Genomic DNA, 14,415 nt, shown 5'->3' on the forward strand with positions numbered 1-14,415 from the left:
AAAAATTCCTCTCAGAAATCTCTTTCAGGGGGTGTGGGGGGGAGGAAGAGAAAAAAAAAAAGAGCCGGGCGCCCCCTGCTCCCTCCCTCCCTTCTCTCCCTCTCTTCTCCTCCTTCTCCCTTCCTCACCCGCCCGCCCACTCCCCCCGCCGCCGGAGACGCCGCTCGGGAGTCGGCGGGACCAGGGTCTGTCTCCTCAGCCGCCGACGCCGCGCTTCGCCTCAGGAGCCCCAGGCGGGCGGACGCCCTTTCTTTCTTTCTCTCGCTCTGCCCGTCTTTCTGTCTCCGTCCCTCGCGGCCGCCCCGCCCGGCGGCCTCGGCCTTCCCCGTGCGTCAGGCCCGCCCGCCTGGCCTCGCTCGGTCTCTGTCTGTCTCCGCGGGCCTTTCTCTCGACTCGGGGTCCCGCTCGCCCCTCCGCCCTTCCCGTCTCCCCTTCCCCTCGCCCCCTTTCCTTCCTCCCCCCGTCTCCCCACCCCCTTCTCCCGCCCCGGAGCTCGCGGTGCGTGTGCGTGTGTGTGTGTGTGTCCCTCCGCCGACGCCGCCACCTCAGCCCGGCAAATGAACTCCGTCCGAGCCGCCAACCGGAGACCCAGGCGAGTGTCGCGGCCGCGCCCGGTGCAGCAACAGCAGCAGCAGCCCCCGCAGCAGCCGCCGCCGCAGCCGCCTCAGCAGCAGCCGCCGCCGCAGCAGCAGCCTCCGCCGCCGCCGCAGCAGCAGCAGCAGCCTCCGCCGCCGCCACCGCCGCCTCCGCCGCTGCCCCAGGAGCGGAACAACGCCGGCGAACGGGGTAAGGCCGCGCTCCTTGCCCGTCGCCCGCCGGCTCGGGCTCCCGGCCGGCGGGACCCGCGGGGAGGGAGGCCGGGGCGGGCGGGGGCGGCTTGTGCGCCTGGGGGGTGGGAGAAGGGAGGCAGAGCGGAGGCGGGTCCCCCGGTGCCGCAGTGTCAGCTCAGCCCGGGCCCCGGCCGGCAGGAAAAGCCACGGCTTCCCGACTCGCCTGGGCTCTTAGCTCAGGCCGCGCTTTGTTTGGTTTCGGGGGCTCGGCACCCTCTCCCCCCGACCCATCCCTCTGGGTTTTGAGCTCGCTTACGGACCCCGCAGGAGTCTTTTGGTGGGTGGGGGCAAGGCGAAGGGTGGGATCTCTCCTTTTTCGGCTGTCTTCCATGGTTTGGGCTCCTGTTTCTAATGGGAGATGGGGGGGACAACTGGGAGTGATCGGGTGATTAGGGCTGGCTGGGGAACTTGTTTTTCCCCCTTTTCTCTGTTAGCCTCCCCCTTCCTGTGGAGGAGGGGAGAGGGGGAGTTGGAGTGGTCGGTGGTGTTGGCCGGGGAACTTGTTTCCCCCGCCCCCCCCACCCAGTCACGGGGTAGGGGGAGCGGCGACTCTTCTCCCAACCTCATAATGTTTGCTGCGCAGTTTGGCTTTAGTTACAGAACCCCTGGGAAGGACCCGTTAAATTAAGACCTTTAAATAAATAAATATAGAATCCATCGGCCATTTCCAGCCCCCTCCCTCGCGTGCTGTGCAGTTACCCTTCCGCTCTGTCGACTCCCCTCCCGTAGCATACCCCCACGCCACCATGCTGCCCCTCCGTCTCCCAGTGGGATTTGAACGCCCCTTCCTTAGAACTGGCCCCTTGTGGGAGACAGTGCGTGTGTTTGTGCCTGTGTGTTGTGTCCAAGGCCTAGTGAAATGTGTCATTTGGACCCAACTGTGCAGCTCTGTCTGGTAACCACCATTGTCTAAGGGCTGAGGCTCCCAGGGGTTGGATTCTTGCTTTAGCAAAAATAATGTTCAGTTCTACTTTGATGATGTTATTTGGGGAGGTTTTGAGATGGGGTGTTGCACCTTGATCACTAAATGTAGCTATTCTGTTTATTAATTAGCTGCTCTCAGTGGGGGTGGAGGTCAATACCATATTTATGTGTACGGTTGTTGTTTTAAGGAGGAGGGGAATTGTTAGGAGACATTTTGCGTGTTTTCGTTGGCGGATTAAGGTTAATTTTACGTGCGTTGGTTGTCACACCTCCTTTGGCTGAGGGAATTAAGATTAAATGCCTTTTGAAAATTATACATTCTTTCCTTAAAAATTGTTTCTTTGTTGTACATGATCAAAATACCGAACAAGTAAAAGAGGGAGATGATAATTGAAAAATAGTTTAAACGGTTTTCAGTGGTTACTGTTACAGATAGTCCTTGTGAAAGCAGTTTACTATACGTTGCTTGAAAGAATGTGATCTTTCAAGGCAGTTAGAGGTCTTGTGCTACAGTACTGGTAAATGTGTTTTAATGCTTCTTTGATACATTTACAGGGTTTTTTTGTTAATTAAAAAACACAGTTTCATCATTTCCTTTTGTATTTGCATAGGGTTCTCCTGTGTTTCATTCAAATAATAGTTAAGTCTCAGAATTGACACTATATGTAATAGAGTTGACTAATTTTTTTTTAAAAACAATGACATTGGGTTGAAATCCTAGGATAATAAGGATTCTATTGCTAGAAGTAAGCTTCTTCAAGATGTACTGATTTGTTAATTACATTAACAGTGAATCAGACTCTTTCAGCCAAACTTAGTCTGATTGTGTATTTTTTTTAATGTTAATTCTGAATCTTTTCATTTGTGTGTATTTTCAACTTAGTTGAGGTACTTACATTTGATCACTTCTTAATTCGTTTAAAATTATTATCTACTAAAGTCTATTTCCTTTTGAAGTAAAGTGACTTGGTAGTTGGCAGTCACATGCCAGAGTGTCATTTTTCTTTCCATTGATATCCATAAACCGACTAAGATGTTCGTGAATCAGAATTTCAGTATGTACCCAACCAAATGGTAAATCAAATTCACTGTGGAATTGTTGTTGCTTTGCTGCTGCTAGTAGAAACTGTTCTATGTTGGCACAGAGAGGAAAAGAACTGCTGATTACCCTTCAGGGAAAATGCTGTGGGTCTTTTTGGAGGGCAAATAAATGGCCTTAAGATGAATTAAAAGACTAAAGTTAGAAAAAGTTTGCTAGTGTTATGTAAAAAATTGTAATTCTTTGAAAATCGGCATTTTTTCTTAATTTTAAATGTGCAGTTTGCATAATGATCAGAAGCTAGCCAAGAAGAATACTCTTTTAACAGTTTTACAAAGTATGCAAAAGTCACTATTTCTGGTTTGAATAGGAAAGGTTTGGTTGTTGTTGGTTTGAAAATATACCAGGTTTCATAATTTTGACAAGGTAATTAAGGAACTACAGCTAAGTTTATGCATGCGCCCGTTTTAGTTTTTACTAACTCAATGGATATGTAACTCTTGCATTAGAATGTTGGATAGAGTTACATAATAGTGGATCAGAGAGCTTTCAGAGTAGGGAACTGAAGTGAGACTCACTGTTTTAAGACAAGTTAACTCAATCTGTATATAAAATCACTTATTTCATGTAAAGGGTGGACTTTAGGCTTCTGAGTGGTAGTAAGTTATAGGAAAGTATTTTTTTCAAGCAAAAATTCTGTCAAAACTAGTTTTTAGTTGCTTCTTTGCCCACAGGTTAATTAGTCTTAAAAATTTCCTTGATACCTCCTTTAAAAATGTATATATATTTGAGTGTTATAATGGCCAGTGTTTGAAAAAGAGAGAAACAAACTGTATGGAGTGAAATCTTATGAGGACTTTTTAAAGTCAGGAGATTTGCTTACACCCCAAATGGGAAATAATCAGCCAGGGTGTTCCATGGAATGCTATCTTCTCACATGTTATCTGAAACAGTCTGCTGTCTAAAGATGGAATACAAATCATTAGCATTTTTAGGCTTTTATTTTAAATCTTGGGTTTAGGATTTCACATACCACTTTTAGCTAGTAGAAAATAATTTGTGTTCCACATAGGAATCCTTTGATAATATATTCCAGCTTCAGTGAAACTGAAAGTATGTGGGGTTGGATTTTATATATTTGTTTTCTTTTAAAATCCTGAATGAGTTTTTGCAACTTGTTCTGCTGAATTTATCATGAAATCTATTTGGCAGTCTTGTTTTAGAAATATGTCTGAGGAACGCTTACACATCTGCAGAAGTGCTATGTATTGTGAGCATTTTTAGGTTTTAGTTGAAATTGATTACTTTGATTAGGTATTAAATGCAAATGATTTAAAATTCAGAAGTCTCTTTCCTACAACTGCCTTCAGCTCCCAGATTTTCCTACCTGGAATCAACCTATTGATTACTATGTCTGTTACTAGTTTCTCATTTATTATGTTTCAATAAAAGATGAAGTTTGACTTCTGAAAATCTTGATATGAAAGTTTTGGAAAATAAGTGTAATTTCCTAGTTATTGGCAAATTCATAAAGTTGAAATGTTGAAATTTTAACTGGGTTATCATATATAGTTGAAGAATTTAATTATAACAGTATATTAATGGATTTTGCTATTTCTGGTCTGAAATAATCATATAGAGTAAAAATGTAATCAGTCCCTGTAATCTCCTGTTTGTGAGATTAAAATCTCACCTATGATCCTGGATTTATAGTTGTTGCTTTATTTTTTTAAGTGAGCTTTTAAAATAATTCGGTGTATATATGGTATTACATATTCTGTGGAGCAGTCAGGAAGCTCTTTAGTGTTCTAGTCATGCGTCCTAGTTACACATTTCTGTGGAGTTGTCCTAGCCCATTATATTTTACCTTTAGGTTCTCCCTACTACTTACAGAGTAAGGAATTTCTGCAATCTTTCTAGATAGAAGAATTCTGGACAAGGAATCTGATTTTTCCTCTTTTAGGCATTAAGTACCATGAGTCACTGCTCTTCCATCTTGTGGCTAACCCTTTGAAATATTTACATCCCATAAGAGGAATGCCAGTTAACTGTGTGTGGAGGGGGGCTGTTTTCTCAACACTTAAAAATTATTTGAGGAATAGAAATGCAATAGTGACAATACTGATGTTAGAGTTCTGCTGGTAAGGCCTAAGGCCTGTCCCTATACTGCTTGCCTCTTTTTTTCTTTTTAACTGGAAATTCTGGCAAACCCAAGGAAAGGCTAACCAGCTTGGATACCTATCAGGTAAGGCAAGAATGACCAGTAGATCGATCCTGACCTGTTAGTGAGGATCCCTGAACTTATATTTGGCAGAATTCAAAGCTAGTGAGTATTTTCTGTCTTTTACTCTGTTTGTTTTAATTTTGGAAGTAATTTATAATAATAAATTATTTCACCTTGAGGTCTCTTACTGTCTTAACTGTTCCCTTTTTTTATTTTTAACAAGTTACTCTTATTTTGTGTCTTTCTTGTCCATTGGTCTCTGAAGGGTTATTCTGTTTTAGACCTTCCATTTCTCAAGTTTATCAGTCATTGAAAGTGCATTCTTGTCTTCCAGAAAACTGGTTATTATGTGAGGTTGTAAGCAGGATACTCCCAAATTGTAGTTGTTATCCTCTGAAAGCAAATTTATAAAGGTGTAAAATATAAGGGATGAGACAATTGGAGATAGTATGTTGGGAAGAGCTCAGAGTTAGAGCTAACTAGAGGTAGGTGCTAAACTTAGCCACACCACTAGTGAGCTGTGTGTGTGACATGGGGCAAGAAGCGTAACCACTCTGAGCCTTATTCTATTATCTTTAAAATAGGGATGGTAACACTTGTCTGACGGTAATTTAAAGATAAGAGATAGTGAAGTACCTAGCCTATAGTAGATGCTCAATAAATAGCAGCTCTTTTAAATACTAAAAATAATAGTATGGAACAGAAGCAGCCATTTATAAAACTAAACCTAAGAAATAAAGTATGTATGTGTCACCAAAGAGTTTCTGACATATCCCAAAATGCAGTCCAGGTGACGTGGTATAACCTTAGAGAAACTGATTTGCAATTGTAAATCAGTAATCTTACATCTAATGAATTGAAATATTCTTTGAAAAAAGAATAACAAAAGAAATGGGTATTTGGAGTAATAAACATGACTGTTTCTTACGTAGTAGAATCTGTGCCAGATACTCTTCTTATATACCATCCCTCTTAGAAATTCTGTACGATGATTTACACAGCAGTGATTGTACTTAGTAAGTAGCAGAGAATTTAAAAAATGATTTATATATCCTAGTCTTTCCATCAAAAGGAGATGCTGAAATACATTTGACTGAATATCTTCATCACCTCCAGAAAAAGGAATCTCCTAAACCTTGCAGCACATCAATCTCCTGTCCTGTCCCACCTATCTGATTGAAGGTAGTATGATGCCAATGATAGTTAAATCATTTGGTTTCACATTTCTAAGTAGCTTTCTAGTCATAATTTTACCTCATATTTCCAGATGAGATTGCAGTGATTGGCCCACATGTTTTTCAAGTTTGTTGATGAGATCACTAAACAGTCATTGAACAAAGAAGGTTAGATTTCCCTTGAATTACTCATAAGTTATGAATAAAGGGTGTTAAGTCATTTTTTAGCTCATAGTTATAGACTGGACTATTTCAGGAAGGGAAAAAATGTGAGTTAAATTAGACTTCAGTAGGAATTTTGACAGATTTGTAGACTAAGTACTCTTTTCTCACCATAATTTGGTGTTCTTACATGCATAACTTGATGTCTTTACATGCATAGCTTGAGGTTTTTGTATAAGTTTGGTTAATATATGTGCTTGAACTTAATCCTTAGAAAATAGAGAAATGAAACCAACTAACTTCCTTTACGTAACTTATTTTAATTGAAGGCAAATATTGAAAATATTTACTTTGAAAATGAATGTGTTGTGTATTTTTTTTATTTTAAAAGATGCGCAAGTAATATAGTATAGTTAAAAGCAAACCTAAACCATATCATGTAAGTTAGTTGCTTATTCTTTCAGGTTCTAAAAATCCAATTGTCAAATGTTCTGCTTTTCTAGCAAATGGAAAATGGTATGACCGGGTTCAACAGAGGGGAAAACATTATTAAACACTGTCAACTGGAGGCTAAACCTTAAAGCATTAATGGGACTTCCCTGGTGGCCCAGTGGTTACGGCTCTGTACTTCCAGTGTAGGAGGCATAGGTTCAGTCCCCGATCAGGGAAGTTCTGCATATTGCATGCACTGTGTGGCCAAAAAAAAAATTTTTTTAATGTATACTTTCACATCTCATTAGAGATGAGATGCCATTCATCTTTTCTGTGAGGAAAGGCAACTTTTCTCAAAGTTTAGAAATAATTTGAGTGGTAGAAATAGGGTAAGAAACTGCTTTAAAATTATTTTTCTGGTAATGGTGATAATCTAGCTTTCTTGTAGTGTACAGTCAACCCTCAGATGGTTGAGTTGGGTTGTATCAATCTTTGACTGCTGAAAGTTTGTGAGGAACTATGTGAATTCAGCCTCTGTTGTTCGTTTCTTTAGTACAGTGTGTTGCTGGCTGACTTGAATCAGTTTAGCCTTTGCTGACTCTACTTCGGTTTAGATAAGATAACTCTTTTTGCACTCAAGTATTGATTTTGTGTCTTGCATCCATACTATATAATTGTGTGTGTGTGTATGCATGTGTGTATGTGTAAGAACACATGGCCTTATAAGGTTCTTAACACTTAGGAGTAAGCAGGTGGGGGAAAGGAAAGATATAGTCACCTGTTGTAGTTTGAGGATTGGTGTGTGTGTGTTTGTGTGTATGGGCTTCGCTGGTGGCGGCATATGTTACTAGTAATTGATCTACATTTTTGAAAAAAGAAGATAAAATAAGTAGGATTTAACAATGGCAAGTGGGAGTCATTCAAGTTTGTATCATGACAGAGAAGATCAAAGAAGACTTGTTTAAAAGAAATTAGAATGGGTAAAGACAGAATATTTTGGAATTTAGTATTTTTGGCAAACTGTATGATAAAAGAAATTGTGGAATTGCTCATTTTTCTTCTTTGTATAGAAGAACTTTCTTACAGTTATTTGTTAGAAGTAGACACATAACTTTGAATCACTGTGTCATACACTGAAACTTACATAATAGTTGTGTATCCACTGTGCCTCAGTTTTTAAAAAGTTGTGTGTGTGTGTGTGTCCTTAGTCATGTCTGACTGTTTGTGACTCCATGGACTGTAGCCCACCAGGCTCCTCTGTCCATGGAATTTTCCAAGCAAGAATACTGGAGTGGGTTGCCATTTCCTCTTTAGGGGGTCTCCCAACCACGGGATCAAACCTGCGTCTCTTGCACTGGCAGGTGGATTCTTTGTCACTGTGCCACTTGGGAAGCTCAAAAAAAGTAGACACAGCTGCGTGTGAGTGACTGATATCTTTGTAATCCTTTGAAATGGATTTGCAATTTGAAGAAAGTGATTATTTGATCAAATTTTTATATTTTAAGCCCAGTAAAATTGATAGAAGAAATAATTTGGAGAAAGACTTTCTAGGAAGGAGTGCTCTCTCACAGGCAAAATGAGCACATCAGAGCAGAGGGAGACTGGAAGATTTTTTTTTTCAAGAATCACTTACCTTACATGTTTATTTTCCCTGATGAAGTACTTCTGAACCTTAGATTTTTCTGAAGTTTTACCCCGAGAGAGTGATTTTGAGTTGATTGGAGAAAAGAGAAAGAATTTGAGCAGATACAAATGACAATATGTGTAAGTCATTTACGTTAGCAGTGGTCATTTGGATTAAAAACTGTCTGTACATGAACAGAGGAGCCTGGCGGGCTACAGTCCATGGGGTCACAAAGAGTTGGACATGACTGAGCAACTTGCATATGGATATATACTGCTGCTGCTGCTAAGTCACTTCAGTCGTGTCCGACTCTGTGTGACCCCATAGACGGAAGCCCACCAGGCTCCCCCGTCCCTGGGATTCTCCAGGCAAGAACACTGGAGTGGGTTGCCATTTCCTTCTCCAATGTGTGAAAGTGAAAGTGAAGTCGCTCAGTCGTGTCCGACCCTTAGCGACCCCACGGACTGCAGCCTACCAGGCTCCTCCATCCATGGGATTTTCTAGGCAAGAGTACTGGAGTGGCTTATAACTTTATATAATCTATATGTGTATCTACTATATATATAACTACACTTAAATTGTAGACATACAGTTTAAGTATTACAGTTGTAGAAATACAATTAGAAATTCTACAATTTAAGTTGTACAAATAATTTTTATGAGCTTTTTTCTTTTTTTAACTTAAAGTTTTGGTGAAAGTATACAAGTACACACAAATCACTGATACAGCTTGTTGCCTTTTTGCAAAGTGAACATGTTTGTGTAATCAGTAATACCTAGATCAAGAAATAAAATGTTACCAACATCCTAGATGGGAAAAACTTCTATTTACTTTATAAGAAATGGAAGATAAAACAGCTTTAAGACAAATATGGATATGGCCCCTTATGTTGTTATGACAATTTATTTCAGATACTAGTGTTTTTCTTAAATCTTTAAATATTTTTGCTTGTGTATCCTTTAACATAAGAGAAAGAAATGGCAAACCACTTCAGTGTTCTTGCCTGGAGAATCCCATGGGCAGAGGAGCCTGGTGGGCTATAGTCCATGCAGTCACAAAGAGTTGGACATGGCTGAGCAACTAACACACACACTTCCTTTAACAATCCAATGATAGGAAACTTACCCATCAACTTAATATGCTGAAGTTTTCCCCAAAAATCATTGTTGTTGTTCCGTCGCTAAGTCATGTCCGGCTCTTTGACACCCCTTCACTATCTCCTGAAGTTTGATCAGACTCATGTCCATTGAGTTGGTAATGCCATCCAACCATCTCATCCTCTGTTGCCGCCTGCTCCTTCCCTCACTCTCTCCCAGCAGCAGGGTCTTTTCCAATGAGTCGGGTCTTCCATCAGGTAGCCCCAGAGTATTGGTGCTTCAGCGTCATTCCTTCTAGTGAATATTCCTTTAGGATTGACTGGTTTGATCTCCTTGCTGTCCAAGGGACTCGCCAGAGTCTTCTCCAGCACCACAGTTCAAAAGCATCAATTTTTCAGCCAAAGATCATAGGTTAGGTTATTTTGAGGAGAGGGGAAATCTTGTTTTTTATATTTAAGAATTTTAAAAACTAATATGGAGCTTAGTATGTGATTCTGAGTCTTCATTCCAAAAACTGTTGTTTCTCTTTACTACTGCCATAAGTATTTTTGATTCTCCATTTCGGTTTGAAACACTGTTTCTAACTATTTTTTTAAACTTATCCTTTTAACTCCTGTGAAAATATTTTGATATTGTTTGGTCAGTTGTTTCATTTTATTTCTTGTTTTTCTGCATAGTTTGGTTATCCTTTGTTAACTTATATTCAACTTATTTTTAAATTATATAACTTTCACAGAAAAATCGTGGCACATTTTGTTTTCAGAATTGTATTTTTAGTCCTTGACCAGATCTCTTCATTCCTTTCACATAGGAAAAAAGTGTAAAAGTGCCTCTGCCAGCATCATTGATAAGTTCTTCATCAAGTGAAAGCTTGTGCTGAAGTGCTAGTGATTTATAAGCTTGTACACTTTATGATACAAGTATCCCCTGAGAATGACAGATGGGCTCTGTTCTTAAGGAACTACTTTCTTGAAACTGATGATACAGTAGCCTTAGATACCAAAGGAGTAAGATTTTGTTATTTCATGTCTGCTCTTTCAGCACTTAACAGTCCAGTGTTTAGTACCAACAGTTGTTCTTTCTTGTCTGCAACAAGCAGTGTGAAGATTGTCACCTTCCTTTCTATTTTATTATTTTAACGTATAGCCACATTCAGTAATTGTTGCTTGTTAAATTTGGGAGGGATAGGAGCTTTTCCAAAGTGGCTTGCTTATTCTTTTTTCTGCAGTGGTTTCTTGTTTTTGCAGTAGTTTTTTTTTTAGTTAGGAGATTTTAAATAAGTTGACTCCTGAAATGCTCCAAAACCCTTTCTATGTCATTTGCCTTACCAATATAAATCAGCAAGCTCTAAATTTGGGTAGTGGTAGTGTTCTAGAGACTGAATATAAATAGCATTTCGGATCAAAATGTCTTGTAAATAAGTGGGTTGATATTGTTTTCATTGTCTTCTGGTTTATATTTTTAAAGAATGAGTGTGTGTGTTATCTGGCATTTCATTTGTAACTATCATTAGACAGTTTGCAAGACCAAAGTCTCGTAGTGGATTTTTCAGTTCATTGCTATTAAGATAAAGTTTTGTTACGACTCCCTACTCTTTACTGTATGTTTTACCCTTTTACCCTTTAGTTATTCATTGAATTACCTTTGTGCCACACTTAGAAAGTTCCCTTCCTTAGAAAGTTACTGCAGCCTAAATATTAAGCCAAGTTGTGGTACTCTGATGTAACTGAGAAAGAGACTACCCAGAGTTGGAATCATTCATCTTGTTTTCATGGTATGTCCTTCGTTACCTTCATTGTTTTGCCCTTACATCCAGAAACTGAGAATAAAGTTAGATCGTGTTGCTAGAATTTACGCTCAATTGCAGAAATAAACAGCACTTTGATGTTTTTCATAGCATCTGTAATCCCACATACCTAGTAGTTGTAACTCTCAGGATGCTTTAATGGATTGTTCTGGTTCTTTCTCAGTATCTATTGCTGTTTCTCACAGGGAACCTGTTCTCTGTTTCTGAGTTATTTGTTTTGAGAGCCTATTAGCTGAAGTCTTTAATGCTGAAAAACTGAGCTGGGAGATCTGGAGGTAGTGAATTTAATCTGAGTCTGTAAAGTTAAGTCTGGTTTTAGAGGGCTAGAAAAATGTCACATACCAGTCATAGACATACTTTGATAACATCCGCATAAACACAGTGAAACTGGGAATGTGTACCCTTGATATTGTGAAGTGTCTAAAATTGTTTGGTAAAATGTTAACAGTAATGTCTTAGGATGATGGAGGTGAGATGATTTTTTTAATTCTTCCTGTTATTTTCTGTTTTTCAAAGACTGTATGGAATCTGGAAAGGGGAGGAGTGTGAGTGTGTGTTTAAGAATTTAGTAGTTCTAATTGTGATGTGAAGTCGTTCTATTGGTTTGATGACATAGTCCCCACGGTCATTTTAAATGTGAATAAAAGCTTAAAACTCTACATTTTTCAATGCTATAAGTGAGTTTTAAATGCTTATTTATGGACATTTGGGGGTTTTGTATTCATTATAACTTTAGGCTAGTTATATAACAGTGTCATATATAGGAAATGAGGATAACTGATGATCAGAAAGTCAGAATTGAGAATTTAAAACAAAATTTGATATTTGGAAGTTTGAGCCAGTGTCTTTCCAGGATGTCTGTAACAGTAGATTATGGTAGTAAATACATAAAAATAAAATTTTAACTGCATGCCTGAATGAAGATGAAAGATGGAAATTTAGTGTGCAAACGAACTGAATAATTAGGTGAATAAAAGATTTATTATTGTTCACAATAGATGGATGCTTGTTCTGTACCCTGGTGGTAAGGGTTCATGACTATTTGATAATTTTATATGGGAGAATATTTTCTTTTCATAAAACTGGTATTAGTGCTGAAGAAATTAATGGCTATCAGTTAATTAAGTTCAAGCAGAAATTGCTAAGGGAAATTGTTTCATCATTGCCAGTTTTTTAAAAAACCACATCCTTTCCTTTGTAAGATATTCGAAGAAGTTTTGGATTGTGGGATCTAATGAGTTTGGGAATAAATAAAAACTTGGCAATGTCTTTCAAAAACTATGGACCTTTGAAGTTTAAATTTAGTAATTAAATTTGGAATTAATTCATCTCAACACTCACCTGACTAGTCTTCTGATTATGTTATAGACTATAAACCTAAACCGGGAGAAAACAACATTTTCCTCAAAATACACTAGAACTTTCATTGAATGAGGTGAACTGTTTGGCTTTTTTGTTTTGTTTTTATAGTTCAGTTGCTCAGTCGTGTCTGACCCTTTGCAACCCCATGAACTGCAGCACGCCAGGCCTCCCTGTCCATCACCAACTCCCAGAGTCCACCCAAACCCGTGTCCATTGTGTCGGTGATGCCATCCAACTATCTCATCCTCTGTCGTCCCCTTCTCCTCCTGCCCTCAATCTTTCCCAGCATCAGAGTCTTTTCAGATGAGTCAGCTGTCCACATCAGGTGACCAAAGTATTGGAATTTCAGCTTCAACATCAGTCCCTCCAATGAACACCCAGGACTGACCTCCTTCAGTTCAGTTCAGTTCAGTTCAGTCGCTCAGTCGTGTCCGACTCTCCGCGACCCCATGAATCATAGCACGCCAGGCCTCCCTGTCCATCACCAACTCCCGGAGTTCACTCAAACTCATGTCCACAGAGTCGGTGATGCCATCCAGCCATCTCATTCTCCGTCGTCCCCTTCTCCTCCCGCCCCCAACCTTTCCCAGCATCAGAGTCTTTTCCAGTGAGTCAACTCGTCGCATGAGGTGGCCAAAGTATTGCAGTTTCAGCTTTAGCATCAGTCCCTCCAATGAACATCCAGGATTGATCTCCTCCAGAATGGACTGGTTGGATCTCCTTGCAGTATAAGGGACTCTCAAGAGTCTTCTCCAACACCACAGTTCAAAAGCATCGATTCTTCGGCGGTCAGCCTTCTTCACAGTCCAACTCTCACATCCATACATGACCACGGGAAAAACCATTGCCTTGACTAGACGGACCTTGGTTGGCAAAGTAATGTCTCTGCTTTTTAATATACTATCAAGGTTGGTCATAACTTTCCTTCCAAGGAGCAAGCGTCTTTTAATTTCATGGCTGCAATCAGCATCTGCAGTGATTTTGGAGCCCAAAAAAATAAAGTCTGACACTGTTTCCACTGTTTTTCCATCTATTTCCCATGAAGTGATGGGACCAGATGCCATGATCTTTGTTTTCTGAATGTTGAGCTTCAAGCCAACCTTTTCACTCTCCTCTTTCACTTTCATCAAGAGGCTTTTGAGTTCCTCTTCACTTTCTGCCATAAGGGTAGTGTCATCTGCATATCTGAGGTTATTGATATTTCTCCCGGCAATCTTGATTCCAGCTTGTGCTTCTTCCAGCCCAGCGTTCCTCATGATGTACTCTTCAGGGGCTACTAATATGGTTTATGGCTTCCCAGGTGGCTCAGTGGTAAAGAATCCGACTGCCAATGCAAGGAGACGCAGGAAACTGGGTTCAATCCCTGTATCAGGAACATCTCCTGAGGTAGGAAATGGCAACCCACTCCAGTATTCTTGCTGGGAGAATCCCATGGACAGAGGAGCCTGGTGGGCTACAGCCCATAGGACTGCAAAGAATTGGACACAGCTGAGCATGAACACACACTAATATGTTTTAAGGCAAATCAGTCATTAAATGTAGATTCTAGATAATAATCAGCATGGTTTTATGAAGAACTGATTACAGATAAATGTATTTTTCTGTACTAGTGACTTTTGATAGGTGAAGAGAGAATGAGAACAACAGAGCCAGATTTAAATGAGACATTCTTTTATGAAGGGGTCATACTGATGTTGTGGCAGTTGGGAGAAGTTTTTAAAAGTTGTATTGTCTAGAA

At 40.1% G+C, this 14,415-nt stretch overlaps 1 protein-coding gene across 1 annotated transcript in view; it reads left to right on the plus strand.

Moving 5' to 3' along the window:
• The first annotated feature begins 558 nt into the window (after window positions 1-558).
• FBXO11 (F-box protein 11) overlaps window positions 559-14,415 on the plus strand; it is a 109,384-nt gene continuing 95,527 nt past the window's right edge. Inside the window, exon 1 of the mRNA XM_055400627.2 lies at window positions 559-786. The gene's annotated coding sequence lies outside the window, so the exon portion shown is untranslated. The remainder of the gene's footprint in view (window positions 787-14,415) is intronic.

Source organism: Moschus berezovskii, chromosome 11, assembly GCF_049115385.1.
Source record: "Moschus berezovskii isolate FMDL1 chromosome 11, NW_MosBer_1.0, whole genome shotgun sequence".
Taxonomy (NCBI): domain Eukaryota; kingdom Metazoa; phylum Chordata; class Mammalia; order Artiodactyla; family Moschidae; genus Moschus; species Moschus berezovskii.